Genomic DNA, 15,682 nt, shown 5'->3' on the forward strand with positions numbered 1-15,682 from the left:
CAATGACTTGTAGACTTAATTGTATCACAAATTCCGTAATGAGGTAGTTTAAAATATAAAAAATGCTTTACTAAATTGTTTTCTTTAAGATTGCTGCAAAAGAACTATTTTTGTGTGACTTATGAAAGCTCGCATTACATCACTAGGGCTAATAAATCTGTAAAAGTTATAGAACCATAGTATTCATAAAAGATTTTTATAATTTTCAATGTATTTTGAAAAAAACTGCATTGGGCCAAAAAGCCAATCAAAACACAGACTCCAATATGAATGCATAAAACTTAGTATCATCCCAGTTGTCAAGATGTTTTTAAATCGATTTAATGATTCAGACTGTCTAATTAATAGAGGGAGTTTATTCCACATGCATACCATAGAATGTGGTAGAGACTTTGCTCTGGCAAGAGTTGTACACCTTCCAGTTTTAAATGGATAGTTACGCCCCCCTAATAATTTGACAAAATGTCTTCAAAATACAATAAATGCTATGGCATTGCAGCTAAACACTCAATGTGCAGAAGGCTTGGACACACACCTGCACCTAACATCCTGGCAACATTTTGTATACTGAGGTATGCGTAAAAAGGAGAATGAAACTGTGAAAAGTAAGATAACAATGGGAAAACGTAGCAAGGAAATATATGTGGCATAAGGATAGACTAGATACACTGACTGGTTTCCTGCCTGGTCAGTCATGTTTGTGTGTATGCTTGTGTTCCTTCTTCTGTAACCTGCCCTGTCATGAATTTCCCACATAGGCCCCATGGTAGGCTAGCCGGTCTGATTTTAAATAATTACATTTAAATAACTTCTTTCTGGATTTCCTGCACCACCATATATGGTTTTAAATGTGATGCAACACCCAGAACTAGTGCAGAACCCATGATATGATATGATATGATATGATATGATGGGATATTATATGCAAGTGAGAACGTCCAACAGGGTGTGCGTTACTGTGTAAATAACGTCTACCCAGGGGTGTTATGAGACGTGATGCCGCACCACTTGCGCTTCAGAAAATGCATGCTCACACAAACGCTATAATTACAGAAATGTTGTGATTTTGTAACAGAAATATTTAAAATCTGACCCTATTTTGAGCATTTGTTCCCCCTTTACTTTAGGCTTTATGGAGATATCTTGAGCTATGACACCAAGAGGTATGCAAACTTCAACTGCTGCTGCTGCCAGTGCTCGATTGCTCTCAGTCTTTCAGTCTTCACACTCTCTCTCACACTCACACACTCACACTTCAGCTTTCATGCACGCAAGCATGCATACACTCACACATGCAGACAGAAACAGAAACACACATACATGCACTTTTTTGTTTCATTTACTTTTACACTCGCTAACCAGTAAAAGTGCTGCTTAGTGAATGTAAAATAATGGCTCAGTCGATCTCACTTTCACTCTCATACACACATACACTCATGCACACAGTCACATAGCCGGCCTTAGGCATAGGCCAACTAGGCGGCCGCCTAGGGCGCCACTGTAGTAGGGACGCTTTTCCAGTATTTATTTGGTGAAGGTAGACTAGGATGGGGGCACCAGGTGGTGTGGTGGGGGGCGCCATGGAGCCCTTTTGCCTAGGGCACCAGCTGACCTAAGGCCGCTCCTACACACAGACATAAGCACACACATTCTTTTTTAAATTTTGACAATTTTTAAACAGCTTTGTGAGCGTAAAATAATGGCAGCTGTTAGTTTACGTTCAGTCTGAGCTCCACAGCGGTTTGATATGCTGCCATGAAACGTCAGACTTGTTTTTCAGTGGGCATTACCTGCAGATTAGTACTCTGTTGGAGATTGTTCCATGCTAATGACACAGGCATATCAAAGTCCATGTGCATTGTATGTAATATTGAAGAGTATATTGTCATTTGTAGAACGACACACATTTCCTTCCAGTCATTTTGCTGTATCACTTACACACATGATTAATAGCCATTTGATGCAAAGATTTTCTTTCACTTTTACTTGAGGTTAATGGGTGCTAGTATAGTGCATTGTGGAAACAAAATAATCTTTTAGACAAAAATATTTAAATAGGCTAATTTTATGTGATTGCTCCTAACATTATTTCTTAAAATTACAAAAACTTGTGTTTCTGAATAATTTAGTGTTTTCAAAGGAAAGATTTCAATATGTGATCTAAGAAATGAAAGAAACAAACAAAATGCCTCTAAGTTCTATTTAAAAATATTTTAAGAAGAAACTATGGTACTTATGAATGGTTCTTCTAGGAAACATTGACGTCCTAAAAGGACAAAAAAATGTCCAAAATTCAAAAGAGCAAAAATATTAAACCCTGGCACCCTGGAACTTATATATACCAACTCAATGGTTGCATCAACTCAAAAAGAGAGAAATCTCCCAACATGAGTGAATCATTAATGGTGCACACTTAGAAACCACACTGGCAATGTTTTCCTAAGGAAACAGCATTCAGCATTATGCTGTTCATCTTCTTTTCCTGAATGTTTCTGACCCTCGAACAAATTCACCTCGAGCATGTGTAGGGATGCCATCATGAACAGCTATACAGCAGATTCTATAAATAATAACATATTAATAATTAAAACTGTTGTGATAAACTGGAAGGGTAACTCTGTACCCAGCATCACTGGTATTAGCATCTCACATAACGGGTAGGAACCTTTTCCTCAGATATACACTGCTCAGCTAAGGGACCATTTGCAGTTTACTCCAGAGTTCAGGATGCATACATTATGCAGAATAATGTGCTGCATCTAATTACTAGAGCTAGGAAGCTAGGAGGGTTACCTATTTATATATATATATATATATATATATATACACACACATATATATATATATATAGAGAGAGAGAGAGAGAGAGAATAATGTGCTGCATCTAATTACTAGAGCTAGGAGGGTGACACACACACACACATATATATATATATATATATATATAGAGAGAGAGAGAGAGAGATATGCATGTGTGTATAGATATAGATACGTATTTTTTGTAATGCATTTTTTACCCACTTGACATTTTATTGTTTTGACTGTAGTTTCAGTTTTACATGACATTTGTTTTATTTACTAATTTTAATGTTTGCAACTGTTATACATGAAATATTGCCTGAACACCTTTCTTAATTCTGAGTGCAACTGCTGAGTATCTACCATTTAACCACAAGAAAGAAGCAGCTACTTTATTAGAAATGATTCAGGAAGACAGATATAAATAAAGATGTGTCCTGTCTGAATTAACTGCTCTGTTGCTCTCATGATAAGCCATTCATACCTAACTTACTGCTCGAGTGTACTCTCAGCAGATGTTTTCTTATATTACTTGAGTCCAATAACTGATTTCACCCAAACAAGATGAAGAATTTATTTGCCTCTTTTTCACATACTACATTTTAAGACTAGGCACTTTGGTTTAAGTGACCCAGGCTACACAATGCATTAGTAAACAGTCTGTAAAGGAAATGTTCTAGCATCCAGCTCTGTGACATTACACTGGTCAAGCACCCTCATGCCCCCATTAAAATAATTACACTGATAACCATGGTCTGCTGCATAGAGGCATATGACCACATGAGGAAGTACTTGGGTAAGTATTTGTTCTACTTTTTCTGCTATTTAGTGGAACTAACTATTAACTAAGTGCTTTTGAATGACTGACTGGGGAAGTCCGGTAATTACAAATAGCCACAGGCTATGAACTCTCTTTTTGTTTTCATTAAACCGCCACTAATAGAACAAAATCACAAGATTTTGGAACTTCGCTGACTTACGATAAGTATTCTTGTTCACTTCTAAATTACTTTAGCCACAATCGACTACTTTTGCTCTCATGAAAGATTTGAGTTAAATGACAGTGAAGTCATACAATTTAGTTGAATGATTGCTATATTACCAACTGTCCATATATGAGACTGTATTGGCAGCCTACTTGCATGATTTGCAAAGCATTTTCCAGGCTCATGCCATAAATTACCAGATTTTACTCAACTTTCAAGTTCAGTAGTCAGACATACCACTGGATTTCTATTGCTTATTTTATAACTCTATATGGATCATCTCCCTTTGTAATGGTTTATTCTGGATCCCATTTATGGATCACTATGCTATGCTTTCCTTCATTATCAGGTGTCAGTGTCAGTGTCAAAGCCTTTGCAATAATCCAAAAGGCTATGGACAGTATGTTCTGCTAATCTTGTTACATGGTCATTTCAGAGAAGAGAAATCTGATTCACCTGCTCCATCTCCAGATAAGTGTCAGTCCATGCTGCCTTGTGTCAAACTCTGTTTAAGACAGTTTTTAGACCTCATTTTCCATTATTGTCTTGCCACTATTATAAAACATATTTGAGGAACTTACATAGAAAGTCCATATTTGCTGCCCTTCCTTCCTCTTGAACTGTATTTTTTGTTCAGGAATAAAGCCAGAATTTTCAGAACAGTATACTGCCCTCCAGTGCAGCTGCCCCTCCAGAATAATTGCCTTGTATACTATGGCATCTAAATTAAATAATTAAAGAAGTAGCTTATATAGTGCAACTCACATAATAGAACCTTTTAATCGAACAGTTAGCAACGCACCCAGCATTCAGCACTGTGGACACATATACCACCTCTGATGTTTCAGTCATTCCATTTGTTTATTTTATGTATTTGAAGACTGGTGCATGTGTTAGCTTTGAATTATTTAAAATGATGCACCCTCATAAATTAATTTATGCAGCACAGTTACATGACACATACTTGGCTTACACCCGCACCTGTTCCTGTAACTCTTGCGCCAGTGCTCAGTTAGTACATCCATGATTTAATTTCCTTAATGGGAGGTGTAAAACTAAATCTGACAAGCACAGCTCTCCAAGCCTAAATACTCTGAAGGAAGACTGAAGTCTGCTTTCTCTTTGCTTTTGATTTTTCCTGATGACATTCTCCTGTCTGCAATGATAAGTGAATAGATGCATTTAATCAAATCTGTAAATTGACAGGACCATATGATCACCAGGAAAAAATTAGACTAATAGTCCTAAAGTGCTTTTTAAACCTAGCCATGCTTCCCAGAAATATTAGAAAGGTATTGATCCCTTAAATTTTGTGGGGATATATACACACTTAGGTATGAGGGGTCAAACATTTACAAGATTCATGTCTATAATAGAGACTTAAGTGCCAAACCTGGGATAAATTTATGATTCCCAATCAATGATCCAAATTTCACTTGAATAAGTGCATGGAAGAATTTTGCTTCATGTGGATGGGAAGCCTGTTCCACAGAAGAGCTAGCCGCTGACACACATACCTATCCTTATAGGATGTCCTATTGCAGGTGAGGTTCAGGTCACTGGATCTGGGGATCTGCCGCTATTTGTTTTGCAAATGTGCCAGGCATAAGTTGTCACTCAGCAGCCTGTAGGAGACTGAGTACAAAAATGAGGTTTTTTGAGGCAATCTACATAGGACTTGTTTTCTAAACCATGTATTCTTTTTATGAGGAACCTTTGTAGATGCTCCATTCCTTACATATCCCTGATCAGGTACATGTGGAATGGGTCATTGTACTGACTGGTCTTAATGAGGGCAGAGTACAAATGAACAATGACATCTCTGGACATGGAAGCCATACCCTTGCGTATAACTTGTGCAACATAAAATTATTTAAATACTACTGTATACACATGACAGTCAAAGGTTAAGTTACTGTGTACATGCATTGTCAAATCCATGACTACTAGGTATACTCTTAAGGGTGTATTATCAATGTAGAGATTTCTGGGGTGGCTGTCTTACAGAATAATACTATTATACATGTCTTGCATTGAGTTTAACACCTTGACTCCAGCACCCGTTATTAGCCTCTATTAGGCCTTCTTGGTGACTATTTTTGCCTTGGGGTGATTCAATAACTGCACCTTATTTGCAAAGATCTGCAAACTTGGTCAGCCAGAGACTTTTGACATTATTCTTGACTTCAGAGGACTAAATGCCAAACAGACGTAACCCCAGTACTGAGACATGAGGCACCCCACTAGTAAGCAGCCTTTTTGCGGAGATAGACTTCCCTAGCCTAACATCTTGGGTCCTTTCTGTAAGTCTGTTGGCTATCCATTGGGTGATATAGAGGTTAATACCCAATTCAGTGAGCTTGTTTACAATGGCCAAATGGAGTACTGTATTGAATGCTTTGGTCAAGTCAGAATAGGCAATGTGCATCATCTTGCCCTCGTCCATTACTTTGCTGATCCTCTCAAAGAAGTTCACAAGATGAGTAGGCATAACCTGCCCTTGACAAAACCAAACTGACTTGATCTAGTGTCTTTACATTTCCTACATCATCATTTAACACACATATGATTATTCTTTCCATAACTTAACATATTAGATTAGCCAGGCTTATCTGCTGATAGTTTCCCAGAACTGTGGATGGCTTACCCTTTTGCAGTTTGATAACTGTTGCAGTCCTTCACTTGTTTGGCACAAAGGCTGTTTGGCAATTGCAATTAAATAGTGATTCTAGTGGGCCAGATAGTTTGTGTTTTCATGCTATTAAGGATGCATTCCAAGATATTATCTGGGCCCAGCAATGCATGTTCTTGGCTTTGTAGGGTGCCTTGAGGATCTATTCCTTAGTGATAATAGGGGGAGGAGTTATGGTTGTGGGTATTTCTTGACAGTTGTCTGGGAGGGTAAAATTGGAGCTAATTTGTTGGCCAGTAGATTTGCTATATTTTTAGGATCAGTATAGGTGCCACTTTTTTATTTCCAAATAATCGTGGTGAGCCTGGTGTGGTATGATGGGACACAATTAATTCAGTGCATGGTTGTATATCACCTTTGATATTGATGACATAGCTAAATAAAGCTTAGTGATTGTCTTTGGCCTAGGAGGCTATGTTTACCTAAAATGTTGCTTTGGTAAACCTGATAAGCCCCCTGAGTTGCTTGTTTAAATTGATGAGGATGTTTTTACCTTGCCAGTCATAACACCTCCTAATTTTCACTATGATTTTCTTCCATTTGTTATAAAACATATTGATGTTTGGATTCCACCAGGATGGCTTTTTGTTGTTTTGTTTTTTGTTTTTTTTTTTGAGTTGGTCTTGTGCTTGGTATCAGTGGGTACAGCTACCTATATGCATCTGTTGATATGATTTTACAAGGTTTCTATGAACAATTCCCCATACCCAGTGGTGTTCTCAGAGTTTGGGAGTGGGTTTGTATTTTGCTAAGGTGTCACATAATAGTTGGAAGTTTGCCCTGGGATAATTCCTAAAAGTTACAAGGGTTAGCTGGGTTTTATTTCCTTGATTATTTTGTGTGTATCCTCTTCTTGATGTCCACAGTGTCATCTCGGTCCTCTATCTTCTTTCACCTTTAGACGTATCCACATGTAGAAAGCCATGGCTTCTTTTAGTCACTTGTTTGACCCCACCCCCACCGTACAGTCTTGCTGCTCTCATTGGCTTTTCTGCCATCCCTTTCTGTGGTCATTTTGTCCTCCTTCTACTAGATTACTTGAAATAAATGAATGAATGCTTCTTTGGATTTGTCCACTTGTCAACTTCCTAAAAGATCCATGGTGATATTTTTTATTTTTCTTTATATAATTTGTTGCTGTGAAATATTTCTTTACTTATGTTTTAGTCAGATATAAACATATATACAAATAATCCAGATTAAATGAATGCAACACGGCATACCAGAAAACATGTAAAAGTAGTCACTGGTATAATAAATAAAATAGTCAATGGACAGTGTGAGTAAATAATGATATATGAACAAATTTTAAAATTAGATGCAATATCTGGGTATTTTTAGCCATAAAATCAGCATATTTAAATGTACTCATTTGTGAAGACCCTAGTTATTTTACTCCAGGGTAACATGAGGAAATGAAAAAGGACAGCTATATTGAAAAACCATAGAGCTAAAGTAATTAATTCAAAACTGAATTTATATCCTTAAATATTGTATGACAGTCACATAAGGTCATTAGAGTCCATAGTATCTTTTTGATTGAATGTAACTTTGTATGACAGTATGATTCCTGTTTATCATATATATATATATATATATATATATATATATATATATATATATATAGTCTGTGACATCTTACTAAAGAAATATTCATTTCCATTATACAGCTTTATTCATGTTTGACCACATTACCCAAAATGTTAAGAATGACTGGCATGTATGAGAGATCATCCCTCAGTCATCACTCACTGTATGTATATGTTGCTTTTCCTATATCTCATCTAGATGACATGTTAATCTTTACTTAAATTAATGTTTCTAAAACATAAAAACATATATGCAAACATTTGCATGGTATATAACTCCCATTTATCCCAGAATTCTACACAGAAGATTCCAATGCTAGCCATGTAACCCAATCTTTAATATATATATTTGTAAATAGGTTTCAGTCAGGGTCCCCAGAGGTTAAATACATTCATTAACAGTTTCATGTCATGACTAAGTAAGCAGAGTGTGTGTGTGTGTGTGTGTGTGTGTGTGTGTGTGTGTGTGTGTGTGTGTGTGTGTGTGTGTGTGTGTGTGCTCATATATCTATATATAGTACTATTCTAAACATTTTCTGGGGTCAAGACACAATCCATAAGAAAAAAACATTAATGGAATGTATTGTCAAACAGCAGAAATGTTTCGCACAGTAAGTGCTTTTGCAGGGAAGGCAGGCATCCCTATGCCCCCTAATGAAGGGGACTGGATCCCCCACATCCCCACTACTTATATATATATATATGCCAACTCCAAGACTGAGCAAGAGTGAGGGAAGGGACAAACATCATACCCCCAGTGTTCAATTATCACACCTTAAAACACTTGCAGCACACCACTGCATGAATCAACAAAACAAGAATCAACTGAAAAAGCCAGCAGTTACCAATTCCAACAAAATACTCTTGACAGCTATACAGTAACTATACACACAGACACACACACACACATATATGGGTCTACCTCGACCCACTGAAATTACGTTTCAACTAAATGTAATCAGGCAAACTCTTTTTCGAGACAGTGTATTTTTTCAAAAATGCACTTTCGCGAAAAGGCAACTAAGCAAACAGCAATGGGGACTGTTGCTTAGATTGCGGCATAGCAGGGATAAAGGAATATTCCATTTTCCACACTGTAGTGCAATCTCAAAGTGAAAATATAAAAGTAGCGTGGGGGGTGCAGAGGGGCAAACCCCCTCTGCATAAATGTGGTTAGTGTTGTGTTGTTTTTTGTTTAACCAAGCCCAAAACAGCAAGGAACATGAAGTAATGTATAGGGAGGAATCTCATGGTGAGGCAATAATAGCCCTTACCGAGTCTTCCTCCCAGCTTCAGGTTGTGTCACCAAGTGAGTTACTTTGTTCTAGTGTTAGTTCAAACTCCCTTGTTTTTGATGATGATCTTGAACTGCAAGTCAATGTGTCAGGTCCATGTGTTATTTTAAATGAGAACAAGCATCATACAATAAACTTTTAGCTTATAAATATAGGTTAAATAATCACGCTTTGATATATACCAGCCACTAAAACACAACACTAAATACTATACATCAGATATAAAACAAAATAATAAAACACATTAAACTACATTATTCTACCGAAAAAAACAAATATACATCTTAAATCATAAATTTATTAATAAAATATACCAATATCACTATTAAAATTAAAATATTTAAAATTAATATAAAAGATTCTAAAAACATTATTATTTATAAAACAATTTAAATAACATATATATTATACAATATTACCCAAAATAATAAAATACATATATATTAATTTCTCTAAGACCCAACATTGTTTTCAATTTTCTATTAAATTTAAGTGTGTGTTTTTTTTCATTTCTATGTATTCATCTAGTTGTTTTTTTATACAAATATACATTTCATCATACTATCATTAAGTTTTCGGTTCTTAAAAATACATGCAAATTTTTTTTTCCCACATTCTAGACCTTTTGATAGCATATACAGCTATTAAAGTAGTTTTTGATAGGATATCTGTTTTCTTACACTAAATTAATCACTATTCCTCTTTTGGTTAATTCACAACATGTACAATGAGAGTCACATATACAGTTACATATTTACTATATTGCCACATATTTAAAGACATTTCTATATTTAAGTTGCATAACTTTTATGCTTATTTGATTATTTTAAAGTTGATTGCGTCCCACTATGGCTGCACTTTTGCTATTGCCACTCTTTTTTCATTAATTATACATTATATAAAATCTACATTGGATATATATATATCCATTATATTTATATTATTTTTATTCTTTTTATGTGTTGGTTTTTATGCCCTCTCATCCTCCATAGAATATATAATTAATAATATTATATATATATATCTGATGATTGATACAATTATAGAAAAGAAAAACTTCAAATATACTAATTCTAAATGCAATCAAATCGTGAAACCAAAATTCATTTTCCCCCCTATAACCAGCAATAGTCATAAAACATCAATCATTAAAAAAATATAATGTTATAAGGACTTATATCTTGTAATATCTTATGTACAATTATAATTTAGAATGTAAAATGTTATTAATGAATTGCAAAATGACATTATACAATCAAAAACCATCCCTTTAATAATCATAAGCAATATAAATGTATGCTAAATAAAAATCTACTTGTAATACATGTCAACTGGTATTTCTTTCTGCTTTTTTGTGATAGATAAGAAAAATTTATGTAAGCAAAACAACCAGAAGAAATAAGATGATGATGATTGAACATATAGAAAAAATTGAAAAAAAATTGAAATATATGCCATTAAAAGAACACATAAAAAAAACAAACATTTTAGATGTAATAGATGTATTGATATATAGTTTGGTTGATTTTAATGGGTGTAACAAAAATTTTGGAAAATCAGAATATACATTGATAATAAGATTGCAAGCTGATGTATATTCCTGCTCTATAAATAAAACTGCTGCATAAAAAAAAGTTAGTGAGAGTGAAGTATGATAATTTATATATATATTTTTTGTATATATTATTTTTTTATATTTATTTTATTATATATTTTTTTTTTTTTTTTTAAAGAATAAAATATTTGTTTAATGTATTTTAAACAGAATAATAATATATGTGTTTTTTAGTTTTTGGGTGTTGGGTGTAACATTGTGACATTAACTAGACCCTATATAAATAAAGTATTTGTGTATATATGTATATATGTTGAGAAAGAGAGAACAAAAAGCTTCATGTATTAAAGTTGGCGTTCTTGTGATATTTGTGTCTTATTTTAAATGAGAACCAGGACTTTAAAGTTTATAATTTTTCTTCTTGTCCTATTTCTCCTGAACTGGTTAATTTACTGGCAAAAGGTTATACATATGTTCCACAGCAGCGAATGGATTTAACTAAAATGATTGTAGAGCTTAAATTCTACACAAGGAAATTGAATTTCCAACTTTTATTTTGTAATAACATTGGTCTAGAAGCAAGGCAACATTACCGTATTTCCAAAACGTTTAACCCCCCATTACATCCAGTTATTCAATCATTTGAGGCTTTATGTGAACTTGATTTTAGACTTTTAGCTAGACAAAGGTTATCTAGCTATGGCAAGTTTGTACTTGATAATGATGAGCGAGATTTAATCAGGTTTCTACATACACAGAATATCCAGATTTGTAAACCTGACAAGGGTGGGGTTTAGTAGTCTTTGATGTGGATAATTATAATGACTGAATCATAGAACTATTTAGTAATGAGGCATATCAAATCAGCTCTAGATCTGAAGTGAATAGGGCATACAATTTAGTTAAATCCTGCAGTAATGATCTTTTCATTGACGGTCGAATAGACCAACAATTGTTGAATTATATGACAACATAGTTCCCAGTATATCCTTCTTTGTTTGGCATCCCTAAAATTCACAAGGAACTCTTAAATCCCCCTATGAGGCCCCTTGTTGATAGCCGGGGATCATCCACTTATGTGTGTGCTAAAGTGATCGACACCATGTTACAGGAATATGTGTTGTGTGAAGTACAAATATGTAAAGACTCCTGGTCATTTTTGGCAAATATTAATACCTTGGAGTTTAGTCCTAGTCACAATCTGTTAACAATAAACGTTAAAGACTTATATACTTGTATTCCGCACCAAATCAATATTGAATGGGTCGCTCATATGATGAGGAAACATGAGGCCCCTTGCCATGATATATCTTTGGTGATGGAATTGTTGGACTTGGTTTTATCTAACAATTTCTTTATTTTCAACCAACAATTTTATCTTCAGAGAGTGGGGTTGGCCATGGGGTCCCCTTTTGGTGCCAGCGTGGCCAACCTCGTCATGGCTTACTGGGAATCGGAGTATGTGTTTAAAAATCAAACTTACGTTGAACATGTTGCATATTATACTAGATATCTTGATGATATTTTTGTTTTATTAAATGGGGATGAACAAGTAGCTAATACTTTATTAGAGGTCTTCAACAGTTCAACTGAGTTTTTAAAATTTACGTCCACCTTTAATTCTGTGTCAGTATCTTATTTAGATATATTACTTACTAAGAACACAGAATTGAGTGTTATACAGCTAAAATATTTCGTAAAAACACATACTCGAACATGTTCCTTCACTTTTCAAGCTGACACCCTCTTCATCAGAAAAGGGCTGTTGTCAAAGGGCAACTTGTTAGGGCAGCCCGAATTTCTACTCAAGATGTAGATTTTGAAGATGAATGTGAATTTTTGAGAACGGCATTTATACATAGGGGTTATCCAGGAGCTCTGTTGGACGATTAATAGAGGAAGTCAAGACAAAAAGGGTTAATCATGTTTATGTACTATTGTTGGTAGAAAGAAGTGTTCTACCAGTCGATGACCCTATTTTTGAAGAGTCGGTTCATCTCACTATGGGTGTTAAGCCTACTGTTCCAGGTTTTGACAATGTGGGCAGTAGTTTTATTTCTACATTTTGTATGCAGAGCAATTCTTGGATTAACATTATTAAGAAAAATTGGGGACTGTTTAGATCTAACCAAAATTTAATGAATAAACTTGGTGAGAGTCCCAGAATTGTTTTTAAACAAGGCAGGAATTTGAAGGAAATGTTAGCAAGTAACCCGGTTCAGTTTGTCAAGACACCAGGCATGGTAAAATGTGAGGCTTGTAATATGTGTAAATATATAGATGTAACTAACTTTTTTATTGTCAATAATTGTAAATATAGATTACAGAGGAAGTTTAATTGTAATTCAAAAGAAATGGTATATTTGGCTAAGTGTATGTGTTGTTCTGCTTTCTATGTTGGCAAGACGGAGCGGAGGCTTCGTGAGAGGATATACAAGCATATTTATGCTATAAGCCATAAGAAAGCAGACAATGCATTGGCCAAGCATATTTCTATGTTTAGTAACCATCATTTTAAATTTATGGTTATTGATAGCATCTCTCTGAGTTTTCAAGGGGGTCCATATGCATTTAAATTAGATGAACTAGAATTGAAATGGCAAATTAGGTTAGATGCTTGTAATGTACCTGGTTTGAATGAGGCAATCTCTATTAGTAGTTTGCTAAAGCTTAAGAGCTTAGAAAGATAATTTAAATAGGAAAGTATTAGTAATGTGTTTTATTAATGTAAATTATTTAGTTTAGTTTTATTTTAGTAGTAAATATGAGTAATAGTTTTATATAAACACATCACTTGTTCTTCATTTTTTATTTTTATTATGATTAGGATGGTTTTCCTTTAAGCAGTCAAGGCAACTTAATTGATGTATTAATCATCTCGCTTTTTTGTGCTGGTTGTATTATTTAAATGAAGCTGGTGTTCTTTTTAATGTATTCTGATGAAGTCTGCTTTGTAGCAGGCGAAAAGCGCTTAAATTTATTAAAGAGAGTGTGGTCACCGGTGTCGCTTGGACTTTTTTCTGTGTTTACCTAGTTTGTTGTTGTCAGCGGTTTATCAGTTTGATTGACCTACCTTGGCAAGGTTGCTGATGTCATTCACTTTGAAATACACCTTTGGGGGAAAGAGTTACCCAGTAATCTCTGTGGTGCATCCTATAACAGCGTAATTCTGTAGCATGGTATATCTAGTTTGGTAGGGGTTCTATTCCCAGACATGGCAAGTGTGTCTGTGTATGGAGCAATGCTTTTGAGGCCATGCACATTCATTACAACCTCCATTGCCCTTCTTTGGCAAGCCTGCTACTGTCATTCATTTTGAAATACACCTTTGGGGAAGAAATAGATCAGTAATCTATGGGGTGTGTTCTATAACAGCGTAATGCTGCAGTGTAATATACTAGTTCGGTAGGGGGTTCTATTCCCAGACATGGCAAGTGTGTGTGTTTGTTTGTCTGTGTATGAAGCAATGCTTTTGAGGCCATTCACAGACAATACAATGTCCATTGCCCTTCTTTGGCGAGCCTGCTGATGTCATTCACCTTGAAATACACCTTTGGGGAAAAAATAACCCAGTAATCTCTGTGGCATGTGATATAACTGCGCAATGCTGTAGTATGATGTACTAGTTAGCTAGGAGTTCCAATCCCAGGCATGGCAACTGTGAGACTTGATGTGTGTGTGTGTGTGTGTTTGTCATTTGTATCCCGTGTGGAGGGGGCTGTGAGTGTGTAACAACTGGACTCATTGTGGAGTGGGTTTTGCAAATTTCTTATATGGTGGGCCTTTTATATGTCATAATGTCCACCTTACAAGGATAACAGATGTCAAACAACAGAGAGGCTGGGGTTGCCAATCAATGCCCTTACATGTGACATCAAGGCCTGGTGAACAAATTAGGCAATCCTATTATTACCCAGAGAACACTTTCAACCCATGTCTCATACACAAACACACTCGGCTAGGCAACAACCACTTTGTTGGTAGTTCCCTGCATATTGCCCACAGATAGTAACCATGGTGTGATTGCAGCAGACTACAGAGGGCATGGCACCATGTCCCATCACTACAATAGTCACAAAATCACAGACAGTGAGCCTTCACTATGTTCGATACTGGACCTGCAACAACTGTAGTGCCATCAAATGTGACCCACAAAGGACATACCATGCCTTAAACACATGCCCTGTATGGACAGATGCCACTGACACTAGGGAATACCTGTATCATGCTGTCAATGTAGGAGCAGGGTCAAACTGATGACCATTGCCAGTTCCCACCACATGAGGCCAGGAATGGCACATCTGATGATAACAATATGTGTACACAACATGGCCCGGACACCCCAGGTACAGTTCCATGTCACAGAACATGCATGTGGGATGTACACATCCCAGACACCGTCCATGTCATGGACTATAGAACACATATATGGCAAGCATTGCACAGCACTGACCACCCACAATAGTAACCCAGATGACTGGATGGTGAATACAATACCCACCTATGTGGGCCAATCCAGACACAACACCCCTGAGCCACACTGCAGACCATTGTCATGTGGCCTTATGCCAAGGTACATCCTTCACCTAGCCTTGTACAGCCTTCTGGCACAGTCAACCACTACACACCTGTGAAGCAATGCACCCATGCATGTCAGTACTGGCACCTTGTGTCTGTGTGTGTGGAGTATAATGATTTTGACACCATTCACACTCACTACACCTCCCACTGGCCTACTGAAGCATGCCGTCTGATGTCAGTCACCT

This window comes from Protopterus annectens, chromosome 1.part0, assembly GCF_019279795.1.
Source record: "Protopterus annectens isolate FY-2018-M chromosome 1.part0, PAN1.0, whole genome shotgun sequence".
NCBI classification, from domain to species: domain Eukaryota; kingdom Metazoa; phylum Chordata; order Ceratodontiformes; family Protopteridae; genus Protopterus; species Protopterus annectens.